Source organism: Pteropus alecto, unplaced genomic scaffold, assembly GCF_000325575.1.
Source record: "Pteropus alecto unplaced genomic scaffold, ASM32557v1 scaffold21, whole genome shotgun sequence".
Taxonomy (NCBI): Eukaryota; Metazoa; Chordata; class Mammalia; order Chiroptera; family Pteropodidae; genus Pteropus; species Pteropus alecto.
The window spans coordinates 10,230,557-10,246,182 of record NW_006436282.1 but is presented as its reverse complement, the minus strand read 5'-3'; the positions used below and the strand labels follow the sequence as shown (position 1 = coordinate 10,246,182).

The window sequence follows — 15,626 nt, the reverse complement described above, 5'->3', positions numbered from 1 at the left end:
CACATGAGCTATTTGTCAACATTTTCACCATCCACAGTAGAATATCTGGCCTCTATACTAGGTCTAAGATGTCTGGTTAGCTCTCTTCATAAAAATTTTGGATGGTTAGCAAAAAAACATAAAATGGTTTCTTTATCGTTAGGCAGGCGATTTATACTGTAGCCCAGCTGATCAATTTGAATGCCTTCTTGCTCCCTTCAGAAGCATTTAACCCATTTCTCGTTTACCTCTAGAACACTTGAGGAGAGTGCTCGCTTCTGCAGTGTTTATCCTGAGATAATTTGTGGATTATAGTCCTAAATTACCCCGATCAATGACCTTCTTGGCCAAGGATATTGTGTCTTCCTCGATGACTTTTATACATCTCTAATGCTTTTCAGAGAATTACATCAAAACAGGACTGTAGTTGTTGGGACAGCTCTTTTGAACAGAGAACAGATGCCAAATGATCTGAAAAAAAGGATTGCAAAGGGGACAACTGTAGCCAGACTCTGTGCTGAATTTATGGCACTGAAATGGTGAGACGAGAAGGAGGTGACAATGTTTTCAACATTCCGCAGTGACATTGTGATTGAAGTAGACAACAGAGATGGAAAGAAAACTGAGAAGCCATGTGTCATTGTGGATTATAATGAGAATATGAGAGCATCTCGGCCGATCAGATCAGATGCTCATTTCTTATTTAACTGAGCACAAAAGGCACAAGTTCAGTGTAAGAAATTCTTTGTCACCTTCTAAACATGACAGTGCTGAATTCCTACATCCTGTTCAAGAAAGACATTCCTGAGCACACAGTCAGCCATGTTAAAACTTAAGACCGATGTGGAGTGAAAGAATGCTGGAAAAACATCACAATCCAGAGCAGCTACATCTTTGAGGTTGTCTATGTCATATCTCTTCACCTGTCTGGAATACATTTCCCCAAGAGCACACCACCAAACATAAGGGAAGCAGAATCCAACTGGTCGCTGCAAAGTGTGCTGCTTGCACAATGACAAGGATGACGAGAAGATCTGGAGAGAAACACAATATTTTTGTGCACAATGTGATTTTCTACTTTATGTTGTTCTGCACTTTGAAATTTACCACGCCCCCCCCCAAAATTAAATACTGATCATCATATACATTTCTGTTATATTAGAAATAGAGAAAATTTCTCTTTAGAAATAATTCCAAGAAAGTTTTTATAATTTCTTTTCACATTGAAAACCAGTCAGATTTGCTTCAGCCTCAAAGAGCATGTTTATATAAAATTAATGTTGGCAGTGAGCTGCACTTTTTTTTCTAAACAAGAAATGGGTTAATTAATCTTTCATCAGAGCAAAGGCATCTGCATCATCAGTATCCCCCTCCAGATACTACATCACTAACATTATATAACATGCTTTCAAGGTTGCCAGTACTCTTGGCTGTAATAATAACAGTAGTATTGGGAGACATAAAGGCACATATACATTATCTCACAATCAACAATCCTAGAAGGATATGCCCTGGAGATATAAAAAGAACTATGATTGCAAAATGTTCTTTCTACTTGAATTCTTCTTGGAACTTTGATGGGTGGTGACAGAAAGCTTTTTACCTGAGCTTTGACTGTTTCTTCCTCATCATTTGTCTTTACACTTTGAGCTTACTACAGCATTGGTGTTGAGGCCACGCTCTCCCTGGACTGCTCCTGGGCAGTGACCAAGCATGGTGGTGGTAGTAAATTTGGGTTCTATCACAGCATTCTTCCAGTGGACAAGGTTTGCTCAGGAGCTCCGAATTGGCCCAGAGCCGTACCATAACTGTGACAGTGCTTCCTCCTCCTCCTCCTCCTCCTCCTCCTCTTTCTTCTTCTTCTTCCTTCTTCTTTCTTCTTCTTTCTTCCTTCTTCTTTCTTCTTTATTTTTTTTTTACTTTGTATTGCTCATGTTACCCTTTAAAAAAATTGATTTATTTTAGTTAGTTTCAAGTATACAGTACATTGGTTAGACATCTATATAGTTCCTAAAGCAATCCCCCCAATTGCTCCCTCCCTCCCCTGGCCCTTTACCTAGCCAACATATTAATGCTAACTGCATTCCCTATGCCATGCTCCTCATCCCCATGACCATTTATCAACTACTAATTTGTACTTTTTTAACCCTTAACCCCATTCTCCCAGCCCCCCAACCCCCTCCCATCTGTCCATCACCAAATCTTCCTTCTTGTCCTCTTCAAGTATTAGACCTGCTTCACACTCTGAATGTGTCCCTGCCTACTTCTGCTCGTACTCCCCTTTTTATCCTTCACAGATGTCTCTAGAATTTCTTGCACGTGTTTCTCAGAGGTCCTGAATTAACATACCAGTTAACAAAAAGTAAACTTTACAGAATTCCATTAAGTTCCCTGAGTTTTTCAGATCCATGGTTTAATAAAATTTTGACTGAATATCAACTTTAAAATTTTCTTCTACCTAAAACTGGTTACAAGTAGTGGATTTAATAATGCCCCTCAGAAAAGTGTGTCTGAGTCCTAACCCTGGGAACCTATGAAGGTGACCGTATTTGGTATAAGGGTCTTTGCAAATGTAATAAAACTATCAAGATGAGCTTATTCCTGGATTTAGGTTGGGCTCTAAGTCCAGTGATCACTGTTCTTATGAAAGATAGAAGAGGAAAACAGAAACAGGAGAAGAGGCCATGTGACAACAGAATCAGAGGTTAGTGTGGTGGGTTGACAAGGCAAGGATTGTTAAGGATTTCTAGCAGCCACCAGAAGCTGAGGGAGAAACATGAAACAGATTCTTCCTCAGACCCTCCAGAAGGAACCAAGCCTAAGAGTATCTAAACCTCAGACCTCTAGAGCTATGAGGAAATAAATGTCTGTTGTTTTAAGCCACCAAGTTTGTGGTAACTTTTTTATCAGCCTTAAGAAACTAATAAACAGTATTAGGTTACACTTGGCAGCTTTTATCTTCCTGGCAGTTCCTCCCTTCCCCACATCACCGAGAATTTCCTTAGCACATTGATTCATGGGTTCCTGCAAGTCACTAGGGAGGCTGTGCAGCCTCTCTCACTGAAATCTTTTCATTCTTGATTTTTAAATTGCAATGTCTCGCAGTCCTTAAATCTCTCAAGCCATCTCAGACTTGCATTGTAACTAAACTTTTTCTTTTTTTTTTACAAAATAGTCACCCTTAATCATTTACTTCTTTTTTGGATCTTTAAAAATATTTAAAGAATATGGTACTAGCCTTATCCTATTAGGTGAATGGCTGAAATACAGCTACAGTGTAATGTAAGAAATTCTCTCACTCAGAATGGCCAACACATTTAGCTAGCATTTTGGCTTTTTTTTTTTTTTGGTAGCAAATTATGGCAAAGTCTGTCAGAAGTTGTTATAGCAAATTTTCCAATGTGATAATGTAGACTGAGAGATACCATTTAATAAAAGAAAGTAACGCCATAGATTTCCCTTCTGAATACTGCACGGCAGGGAGATTCAGAACTAATAAGCCACAATATCCACACACATAGTGTTTTATCTCCAGTCTACTCTTTGCCCAATAATTTTTAGAGAATATAAAAATAGTCACATTGTAGGTAAAGTTTTCAGCTTGAAATCACCAATTTGAGCTAAAAGGGAACTTTATCAAAGCTGAGTATTTTTCAGAATAAGTATAATTCTAAATATATTTCTCAAACATAATACCAATACTAATATTAGTAGAGGTTCTAATATCACTGGGGAATTTGACATGTCAGTAAAACATATTCCTTTATGAACTAAAATGTTTACTCCATTCCCCTTGTTTTCACCTTATTTGGTAGTGGGATTAGACATTGCCAAATTCCTCAATCTGAATTTCTGTTCAAAAGTTGGATAAGATTTCAGAGAGGCAAGAACTAGAGATGAGATTATTAGGAGGGGAGTATTTAGGGGTGTAGGACTGAGTATCCTTTCAGGGTATCTAGAGATGTTTTTATCATTGAATCACAGTATGTTGTGACTAGAAGTGTCTTTCAATATTGTTTCTTCTAATTTCCTCAGTATTAGAGGCAGAAAATGGAGATCTCCCTAATACCATGAGAGGAAACTTCTATTGATGTTTATAGTTTTTATAATTTTCAACTACTTCTAATTCCACATATAGTTATAGTCCTCCTTCTCACATTAAAGTTTTCACAGTCTCCAGAGTCATGGGAATGATGAGTAGACATTAAAGCCACAAAATAAATGTGGCACATTTCCCTAAGTTCTCTTCTGAAATTACAATTTGGGGACAATATTTTGGGGTTTATGTTCTTTAAAATTTTTATGTAAGCAAATTATATTCTTTGAAATATGTATGCCAAAAAATAGATTTTGGTTTTCCCAGATTGCCTAATATTGTGTTTGTTGGTAAATGTACAGAGAGCTGAAAATTTTCTGGTTAGAAACTAATTAGAGACTTTGGTAATTTTGCATTGTCTTAAAACAGGATGTCATTAGCATTGCAACTAGAGAAAACGCTATTGTTGCCAGAAAGTCTGATTTTTCAGTGTTTTACAACCCATATAAGAACTTTACAAAAATGAAATGAAATTTTCATCTTCTGAACTAGTGTGTGTTTAAAAATGTTTACTAATCTACAGATTCAAAATTATAACTCAGTTGCATTTTATTAAATATTTTGATTGAAATATTTAATTGAAATATTTTAATTTCCCATAAGGAAAATAATTAAAATTAATTATTTAAATATAACTAATTTCAAACAATTTTACATTATATTAGTTTATTGATTCAAATAAGAAGTTTAATGCATCTAGTGAAAATGCAAACGGAAATGAAGAAAATTGAGAATAATCTGAAATTGAATCTGAAATTAAGGTTCAGCGTAAAATTCCCAGATCTCAGTGTAAATATGACAACACAGACGATGGATGATAAGAGCTCAGAGTTAATGAATATTTATTATGTGCCAGGTACTAATCGTAGCAGAAGCACAAAGGAGATATTTTTATCATCTGCATTTGCCAACAGCAATAATGTCAGCACAAATAGTGAATGGGAGTTAAGCAGCACTCTTCAATCTAAAGATCTGGATATTGAGTTGAAAATGAGTTCATTAGTTTAGAGAATCCATGTGGTATTTGTGAAGAAACTACTTGAACAATACTGCATGAAAAGATCATTTCTTGCAACTATATGTATTTTAAAGTCTAGTTTATCTTCCTGGGGAAGTATACTGAATGCAATTTGTAAAACCTCCCTCTGCCAAATGTAATAAATGACCTCAAGTCACTTTTAAAAAGATAGAAAAAATCATAGAGCATAAAGAAGCAAACTAAGCCAAAGGAGAAAAAATATATGTAACTTCAAGTATACAAGTTGGAATGTGTCATCAAGGGGCAGAAATTCCTCAGAATTATCTCACTGTTATTTTTCAACTTCTCCAAAATGATTCAAATGAGTGAGTGCTGGGGATGTTACAGCATCATCAGATGGTAAGGGAGAAGCAGGAGAGGTGGAGTGAGGACATGAGACTTGGAATGTCTCCCTAGAGATATAACCTTTTTTTTTACCGCTAATATAATGGCTCCACATAGAGCTGATCCATTCAGGTTCTCTATTTATTCTCTGGGCAAGGAAGAAGGCTGAAAATACAATTATTAACCAGAACTAAATATGTCTAAGTATAATTAGCCACTTAACAGAATGAAGAGAAAAAAAGAGCGAAAAGAAAAAAAAAAAAAGATAAGAACTACTGAAGTATTGTTACCTCTTGAGAAACGCACATAGGAAGTAGCTTGAATTACAAATCTCTTTTCCAAAAGATGTGGAAAAGCTTGTATGGAGGAGGATGACATCTGAATAGAGTGCATAAAGCTGTGAAAAGCACAATAACTGCCAGAAATTGTTCTCTCTCAAACTAGAGAAAATGATCGGCAGAGTCACACAGTGGACTTCTCATAAATTGAAGTAATGATCTAAAACCCAAGTGCAGTCTTCCATAAAAAGTCATTAAAATCATCTCCTTGCTTCTCCTCAATTTCCTTGCCTCTTCTCACGCTATAGCAGTTGGATGGACAAACCACACTAACCCAGTCAATTTTGACTTTCTTCATAACCTGCTTTATAACCGACTGGACTTCAATGTGGCCTGGTAATTATATCACATTTTCCTAGTCAATGCACTTTTACTATCTCCTGGAGGATTTCAACACCTCAGGACTTTCCTCAAAACTCCTCAAATCTACTTCTATCCTCCTTTCTCAACTGTTGGCCTTCTTCTTTCACTGACTAAAGTAAACACAACAGAACTTTACGTACACCAAATGGACATCTACCTCTCCCCAGCATATGAACCCATATGCTCTGCCTTCTCACTTGGGTAAATGTCCATGCCTGCATCCTAAGACCTTCTGCTATGAATGAGATTGTATATTTTTTACTTACTTAAGGACACCAGTCTATGGTTTTCCCTTATTTTTTCTACGTTTTCAAATTTTCTCCACTAGATCATTTCTATCAACATGCTGTTTTCTCTTCTCTAAGAACATAATCTTAAATCCACTTCTGTAATCCACTGCTACTCACATTCTTCGCTTCTGTTGCAATAAATATTTTTGAATGATTTGCCCATATTTGCTGCCTCCCATCCCTTCCATGTTATTTTATCTTAACTCACTCTGATTGGGCTTTTGTCCTTACTACTAAACTGAATCAACTCTAAATATGGACTTGAATGACTTTCTTCTGGGTCAGTCCAGTGATCAGGTTTTTCACTTTACGTGATATTATATGACACTCTGTTTTCATGACACATTGCTTCTCCTGGTTTTCTTGCTATTTTATTAGATACTCATTCTCAGTCTTGCACATTCATCCTCTTTTCCTGATATCTGAACTTCTGAGTGCTCTAAGTTTTGGTCCTTGATATTTTTTCTAAGTTCACTTTCCATGTGATATTTTATAGTTCTATGGCTTTAAATATCATTTATACAAATAACACTCAAATTTAGTTCAGTAGCCTAGAACCTCTCCTTAATTCCACACTTATATTTAATTACTGTCTTAATGGCTACACTTTGATGTCTAATAGATTTCTCAAACATTGAATGCCTAAAACAAAAATGGAGAATTCTCCGTCTCAAACTTGCTCTGTCTGCAGTGCTCCCTGTTCCTTTTTGTGGCAACTTCATCCCTCTAATTACTCAAACAAAATTTTAGGGTTGTTCTTGACTCTTCAGTTTCACAACTGATGTCCAATCCATTGGGAAAGCTTTTGGCTCCACTTTCAAAATAATCCATCTTCCCTGCTCCATCACTAAGACCTTCATGCAATCATAAATCTCTGGAATGAATTAATATAATAATTCCATAATAATTTTCCTGCTTTTACTTTTGTCTTCCACAGTCTTATTTTCAATATAATAGAGCATTCTTTTCAAAAAAATATTTTGAAATGATGATGGATTTATAGGAATTTACAAAACAATATGACCAGGGACGACCCATGTACCAGTTACAGATGGTTACATCTTACATAACTACAGTTTATAAAATACTATTGACACGAGAACATGCACATTGGTATAATCCACAGAGTTTATTCAGATTTCATCAGTTTTACGTGAACAGTACTTCTTTTAAAACATTATTAGATTCAAAACTTTGCCCAAATGTCACCTTTTTATAGAAGTCTAATCTAAGCTTCCTATATAAAATTGTAAACTCTGACCTACAAGGTAATAATCCCCTTGACCTTGGACTATTATTTTCCATAGCAGTTGAAATCTATCTAATATTCTACATTTATTTATTATGTTTATTTTCTATCTTCCTTCACTAGACCACAAAACACATGAGCAAGAATAATTTCTGTTTTGTGCAATGATATGGAACAGTACATTTTCTAAACTCAATAGTCTTGAGTATTTGAAAAAATGATTGAGCATTCATAACTGGGGGATTTTATTTCTGCTCTTAATCTCTATTTGTTTTGAAAGACTTGTTCATTCTTCCTAAAGTACATAAAATTCTATGTTGATTAATTCATTAATTCCTGCTCCTGTGAGTCAAATGTTAGCATCTCTTCCCAACTCCACATTCATAATGTCATAAGAGAAGCTCGAATGGCCATAGTGGGAATATTTATAACAGTTCCATCAGCAAACACTACAAGTCAGCATTCTGCACCCTCAACAGTTATAAACATTTACTAGAACATCACTGAATCACACCAATTTATTCACCATTTATAATTTTTAATTAAAATTATGTTTTCCATACCAATTTTTATTTATTGTATAGATGAGTGGCTCACATGCAAGTATACATTTTCTTAATTCATTTTCTGCACAGTAAAATCTGTATAAAATGTAAATTATTTCATGGACCCCTATAACAGTGCCTGGCCAGCATAGATTTGCTAACAGTTAGATTATCTGTCCAAAAAAAACTACTCTTATAAATATGTTGTCCAAAGCACTAGAATAGATACACGCATTGAAAAGTCATACTAGCAAATTAAGGAAAGTGTTTTAAGGAATTCTTGTTTAAAAGGATTATTAGCAAGTAATGAAAATCTAAAAGAAAAAGGAAAATTTTTCATAGTCTCAAATCAGCAGTTAATCTGAATTAAATAGTTGTCTTTCTAGATAAATGGAAATAGTCACTACAATGTGTATTGCTATACACATTTCTCTGAGATATTATGGTTGTCATCTTTTCAAGTTAACAATGATCCCAAGAGCTTAGCAGGAACATGTAGAGAGAGAACTTGCACTCAGAACAACTTCAGAGCTTTTTCTTACAGCTCTTTCTAATATAGCTGTATCATTAGAATATTCTTTTTAGGATGTTTAAAAATCCAGGTGTATAGATTTCAATTAGCATATAAAATGCTACCACATGATATATTATTTTTAACAGTAGTTCTGTATTTTTTTCAATCTCTTTATACTTTTATTACAATTCTCACACAAGTAGATATGAACTTCTGTCTCTTTGTGACTAGTCCTCCAAATATCCTATAGTGCTGTAGGTATTTCTTATCTACTGTTGACTATAATTTAAGTAGAATATCTTTTATATCACTTGGGGAACTGTATTAATGGCTATATCAATTTCTCGATCTTTTGGATTACCAAGATATTATTATTTTGCTATTGTGACCTGAGGTCAGGGTAAATAAAATTTTGAATAAAGGGCTCCAATTTTTTTTCTAATAAGCCCCTTGAACAACTATATATATATTTAATGTACATATTAAATATATATGTTACATATATATATGTAATATATATACATACACATACATAAGGAAGTGTAGCAGGAAAAAATTATTGATTAACTGTCAATTTCTTTATGCATCTCTTTAAGGATCAAAGCATTGATAAAGTCAACCTTAGCTACATACAAAAATCAATTGAGATGCTTTTTAAAAATCCTCAACCTGGATCCTAGAACCTAGTACAATTCAATCTTCATCACAATGTTTTGGGCCCAGGTATCAGTATATTTTAAAAGTTGCCAAGAAGATCTTAAGATAGATTCAGGATCATGTACCACTGAGTTAGATACAAAACTGTTTGGTTTAGACATAGATAAAGCTCTTTTGCTAATTTTAAATATAATATTGCTAAGGGAAACTCTAAGTATCAAATTTAACTTTATATTGAATGCTAATACATTACATGCACATTAATGCTACCTCAGTATTTAAATTAGAAAATTATTTTCTTTAAACAGTTAAAGCTACACAACACTATTTACTACAGGGTTAAAACAACCACTGCAAAGATGCTTTGGTGTGGCACAGAAAAAGATTTCTAGGCCACAAATATCCTTTGTGACAGGGGAAAAAATTATGTGAGGAATCGTAGATTGTGAAGGAAACTTTTGAAAGCACCAAGTTGAGAGAACCAAAAGATGACTTTTCCATGGTCCCATGTATTAAACAAGATTAAAGGTGTTGGCAGCCCCTCTTGTGTTGTCAAAGCCTTTATTTTCCCCTGGAAATCCAGTGTCCTCACTGAAATAGGGACCTTTGGCACTGTCTATTTTGGCAAGTAAAGGACTACACCTATGGTCAGTTCTTTAAAAAGTTGTTATTTATAAAAACGACAAATGCGTTTTATAGCTGAATAGTGTTCGTGTTAACAGTGGAATATGATCATCTTCTCACAACAGCTATGACTCCTATTTGGATGGTAGGACTCTTGGCCTTGACTTTTAAGATATATTTACTTTGGAACAAACGAAAAAAAGGTTTTCTCTTGAGGCATAATGAGAATGTACTATTCGTGAATTTTTAAAAATATTTCTTCAATAGTCCTGTCTTTTCTATATACTTTCCTCTTATAATGCAGCACAATTTTAATGTTTATTGAAAATACATTCTTATAATAACTATATGAAATATATATTATGCAAAATCCACATATATTTTACTTAAAGTTTTCATAAAAGAGCAACACACACACATATATTCTAATTCCATTATTAAACAGAAACATAATCCTGAACAAAAAATAAAATGCATTAAGAAACTTGAATTTAAATAATATCTTAGGAATTTTTTGTTGTATTTTTTTATTTATGTAGAAGATCTCTTCATCTGTTGGTAAGAAAAAAAAAAGAAATAGAATATTTCTAGGTACTAGGAAAGTAGGTAAAAAAATTCTCTGAACTAAATTAACAAAAGTAATGGACTCCAAATTTTTATTGGTTTGAAGCAAAGAGAACAGATTTGAGTCATATGCAAGAGTTTGGTCACTACCTCAACCTCTTTTAGCTGTATGATTTTTAAATCAGTGATTTCTTTAACCTTGATTTCTTCATGTGTTAAATGGAGAGGGAGTTTGATAAAGTCAGAGGTGATTGTGAATTTTAAATGAAATAATAAGAGAAAACACTTTGCAAACTCTAAAATACTTTCCACATGCAAACTTTAATAATGTTAATAGTACTTGATGCATAAAATCACATGTGGATTTTAAGAGAGTTATTATGAGGAGTTCCCTGGAAGGTAAGTTGCTATCTACTGTGGTTGAAGGAGGTCCTAAGAGGTTTTGTGGATAAAATGGCAGATAAACTATGACATACATTATGCTTTAACTTCATTTGACTGAAGAGAATCCTGGGGAAAAAGAACATCTCAAGTGAAGGAAGAGCTCTAAAATCATGGGATGCCTTGGTAACTGGAGGGCTGGATATTGAATTGTAAATAAGGGATACATAGAAAATAATTATTGCTAGGTAGGTTTGGATCATATTCTGACATACCCATGATACCAAGAGGAGAAGTTTGTGCTTTAATCCAAAAGCAACAAGAAACTATTGAATAATGATTGCATATTTGAAGTCATGTTTAGGATGGAACAAAGGCACAGGAATTTGTTGGGCACCAGACACTTTGCAGGACACCATTGCTTGGTCCATATCATTATTCCTTTAATTTTAAGTATAGAAAACTGAGCCACAAAGAAGTTAAAAATATACCCAGGGACATTCAGGAATTCTGGAGCCAGGACTTAAATCCAAATCTATCTGGCTTTAAATATTTCCATTACTCCATGGAGCCTTTTTGATTAATCTAAGTATGTGTTGAATTTTTTGGAATAAAGAGGCAAAGAGGCAGTGAAATCACAAAGGAAGCTTATTCAAGATGCAACAGACATTTAAAGAGATGTGAGGTCAACTAAAAGTGTTTGATTTTAATGGAGCATTTTTAGGACTCATTAGTTTGAGTCTTCTATTTTCTGAACATTGTCAAATGCACTATGCACTTATTGATTTATTTTTATTTCAGAATTATATAAAAATAATTAAATTTTTCTTGAAAATCATGTAAAATTCAGAACATTCCTAATTGTAGATTCTTAAAATGTACCTAGTTTAATTCTCATGGTATTGTATATTATGTGATTTAACCAAACATGACAGGATTCATAGGGAGTAGACTCTTGAGGAGTCCTCTGGAACGACTCATATCCTAAAGGGTTTACTAGGAAGACAAGTCAGAAGAGAAAATCTACTCAATAGTCCCTATATATATTTCCTTTGTCCCAGCATATTAAAAGGTCTCTACTGAATAAAATGACTTCCACTTTCAGGCTCAGTACTACCTTAGTTCTTAGATGATTTTTATGGTGATAGAAAAGACAACCTAAAATGACTCAATCCTCTGTCATGTTTATTAATATTAAACTACTTCCTGGTAAGACTAATATACTAGTCTAAGGGCAACAATTGGTATCCAGTGTTCTTCAAGTTCTCTGTCCTGTTAACCAAGCCAAGCAACAGCGTCTCTGGAATTAGGCCTATATTTCACAGTTGCCTCAAATCACGACCCTCCTTTGCTTTCTAGGAGAGCCAATATTTTGTGCTGAGCATCTGTCCTGAATCCTTATCCTAAAGATTAAACCAGCTGTTTGAACCTGGCTTCCCAGCACCTCAGTTGTCAGTCTTCTTTGGATGCTAGACTTTTGTTCCATTACAGATATGTATTAACTGTGAATTGATCTCCCAGCTTACAGCTGCCTGCCTGCCTATCTGGCTACCTGCCTGGATTTCTTAGCATTGCGTAGCCCAGAATCTGTCACTGTGCTCTTGTACTTGAGGCTCCAATATTAGCTGAAATATGACCGAGACTATGTCTTTCACTCACCTCCTATCTCTTCATCCAGGTGTCACATCCTTGTTAGTTTTCTTGTGCTAGGAGGTAGGTCCAATCTAGTTGTGCATCCTTTCTCCTCTCCACTGCTCCAATGTTGTGTTGAACTGATATGATTTAGAGTTGACATAATCAAAAGATAGGAATATTTATGGCGGTAGGTAATAGGAACAAATCCAGAAAAGCAGCTGAGTTACAAAATAAGTAAATGTGTGTTCTCCTGTGAAGATAGGTAAAACACAGAAAAATTTCACAATCTAGTGCAATTTGGGAATCCAAGCAGAGATATGTAAGTAGTTCATGTACGGGGATTCTGTTTAAAGATTATGGAGCCCAGGCAGGATATGTGGAACCCTCTGGTGTTCCATACCAAAATCTCCTTCTATAGAAGATTGGCTGGATAAGTCAAAGACTCTTTCTTAAAGAGACTGGACTCCACAAAGGTTATTGAGACAGAAATAGAGGAAAAGGTAATGTTGCAGTTTCTAAATTATATTGTGAAGTGGACATTAGATTGTGGATAAACTTCGGATGTAAAAATATTAAAAATGGAAATGGATATTGGAAAAATGACTTAATGGTGATTCATCTGAATATGAATTCAAGCTCCTTAAATTGTCTCAGGCCAAGATCATCACTGAGCCTCAGTTCATGGAAAGGGCAGTTATAGATACATAGATTGTAGCTCTTAATTTATTAATTTATTCCTAGTAGTCATCTCACTAATAACATTTTGACATAACTATGGCCAGTAAACCACAAAAAAAATGACATGAATAATTTTAAGGGTTGATATCTTCTCTGGACATTTATAAATGATTACTAAATGTATTTTTTACTCCTATAGAAACCTGAGATGAAAAGCCCATCTTTAGGCAGTATCTGTGAAGTTCTGTGGAAGACATACATATAAGAAACCAAACATTTTTCTCCTCCTCCCATTATATCATAGGGCTAAGATATGATTAAAATAACCATAGTTTATTGGGATATATTAGCCCATAATTTATGGAGGTATGTAAAGAATGGTCTAGATCTACCTCTATAAACAAGAAGAAATAAAAGGTCTTCTTACTTAGAACAGTGCCTTGTAATCCATAAAGAAAGATTTGAGAATAAGGAATCAGCTTCTTGTCTCTTTTTAATATATAACCAGGTCTCAAAGTAGTGTGATTTTCTGCCAAGCCAAAGTACATATGGGAGCTATTACTTTAATGTGTATTAATGTAATACAATCCTAATATTAATTGCCTGATCAATTCAATCCTAATATTAATTGCCATTCTATTGTTTCAGCTTTGTAACAAATTTAAATGTTGTACACAATTAAAATGTACATTTTCTTCCTGCAATGTAGCAAGGAACATGGCATAACATATTAAGACTGATCACATTATGAAAAATGGTAGCAGAATACATACTGGAAACAATTTATAGGAAGCTATACAGGCTTCAGTCATGTTAAAGCACACTCACAGTTGTGTGCATGTGTGTGTGAGCATGTAGGTAGGATCTCACCAGAGGATCTCATTAACAAAAAGACAACTTAATTAAAAAATAGTCAAAAGACTTGAATAGACATTTTTACAAAAAGGTACACAAATGCACAATAAGCTCTTGAAAAGGTATTTAACATAAATTTTTTATTAGCAAATGACTTGAAATACAAAATAGAACTCGAAACCATTCATATCCACTAGGATAGGTATAATAATTAAAAAAAAAATACTAGAAAATAACAAGTGTTCGCAAAAATATGGAGAAATTGAAACCCTCGTGTATCGCTAGTAGGAATGTAAAATAGTACAGCCCTGTGAAAATCTGTTTGGCAGTTCCTCAAAATATTAAAAATACAGTTACTACTTGACACAGCAATTCTCCTCCTTGGGATATACCCAAAGGAATATTTGCAAAGGAATATATGTACTTGAATGCTCATAACAGCAGTATTTATAATAGCTAAAACATGAAAACAACTCAAATTTATATCAGCTAATGAATGGATAAACAAAGTGTGGTATATCCATAAAATGGAATTTTTTTTTGACTGTAAAAAGAAATAAAGTACTGACACATGCTACAATATGCATGAGCAGGAATCTCTACTTTTCAAAATTTATGTTATGCCATTTTGCTTTTATAAAAGAACTACATTAGTACCTGCTTTTGCTAACCAGGAGAAATTAGAAGATTTTCACTTTCAAAGAAATAGTAATTGCTTCTTCGCTTTATGGCTATTTTGGCTTATGAAAGTTTTCATAGGAACACTCTATGTTCGAATAGTGGAGAAAACCTGTACCCAAAGACACTGTCCTATAGGAAAAAAGCCAAACACAAAGGCAATGTATTGTAGGATTCTATTTGTATGACATGTCAAGAATATGAGGGTTTTGAGAGGGTGATGAAAATGTTCTGGAATTAAGATAGGAGTGATAGTTGCACAGCATTATACTTAATTGTGCCCTTTATAACGGTTAAAGTGGTGAATTTATGTTATGTGAATTTTATCATATGAATAAAAGAGTCACACATATAAAACCCCACAGAATCACAATAAAGAAACAAAATCATACATTCCAAATGAAAATATAATTCACAAAATATAGGTAAGCATGATGCACTCAGTGAGCATCTAAGTGAATTTTCTAACAAGGTGTTTCAAAAGTCATTTTTCATTAGATTTTTGGAACTGGGAAATATGGTTCAAATATCACTAAATCTTGGAAAAAGGCAAAAAGGATTATATTCAAATTCTAGCAAACAATATCTATGCCCTGTTTCATAATTGAAAACTAAGAATCCTGCTTTTTTCTTACATTTTAATTTCAAGCTTATTTTATCACTGTTATTCAAACTTAATTGAATATTTAGATGGCCTATCAATATTTGTTAGCTATTATTTTATTCGAACTTAAACATATTATAATTTTGAGGTTTCTTGGTCAAAAAGTTATATTTTGGTAATTATAAAAGCATTATTTTAGTAAATTAAATACAT

General features: G+C 33.9%; 1 protein-coding gene across 6 annotated transcripts in view; it reads left to right on the top strand.

Moving 5' to 3' along the window:
* The window catches only part of DGKB (diacylglycerol kinase beta), a 586,550-nt gene that overhangs the window by 108,023 nt on the left and 462,901 nt on the right, over positions 1–15,626 (top strand). The window lies entirely within an intron of this gene.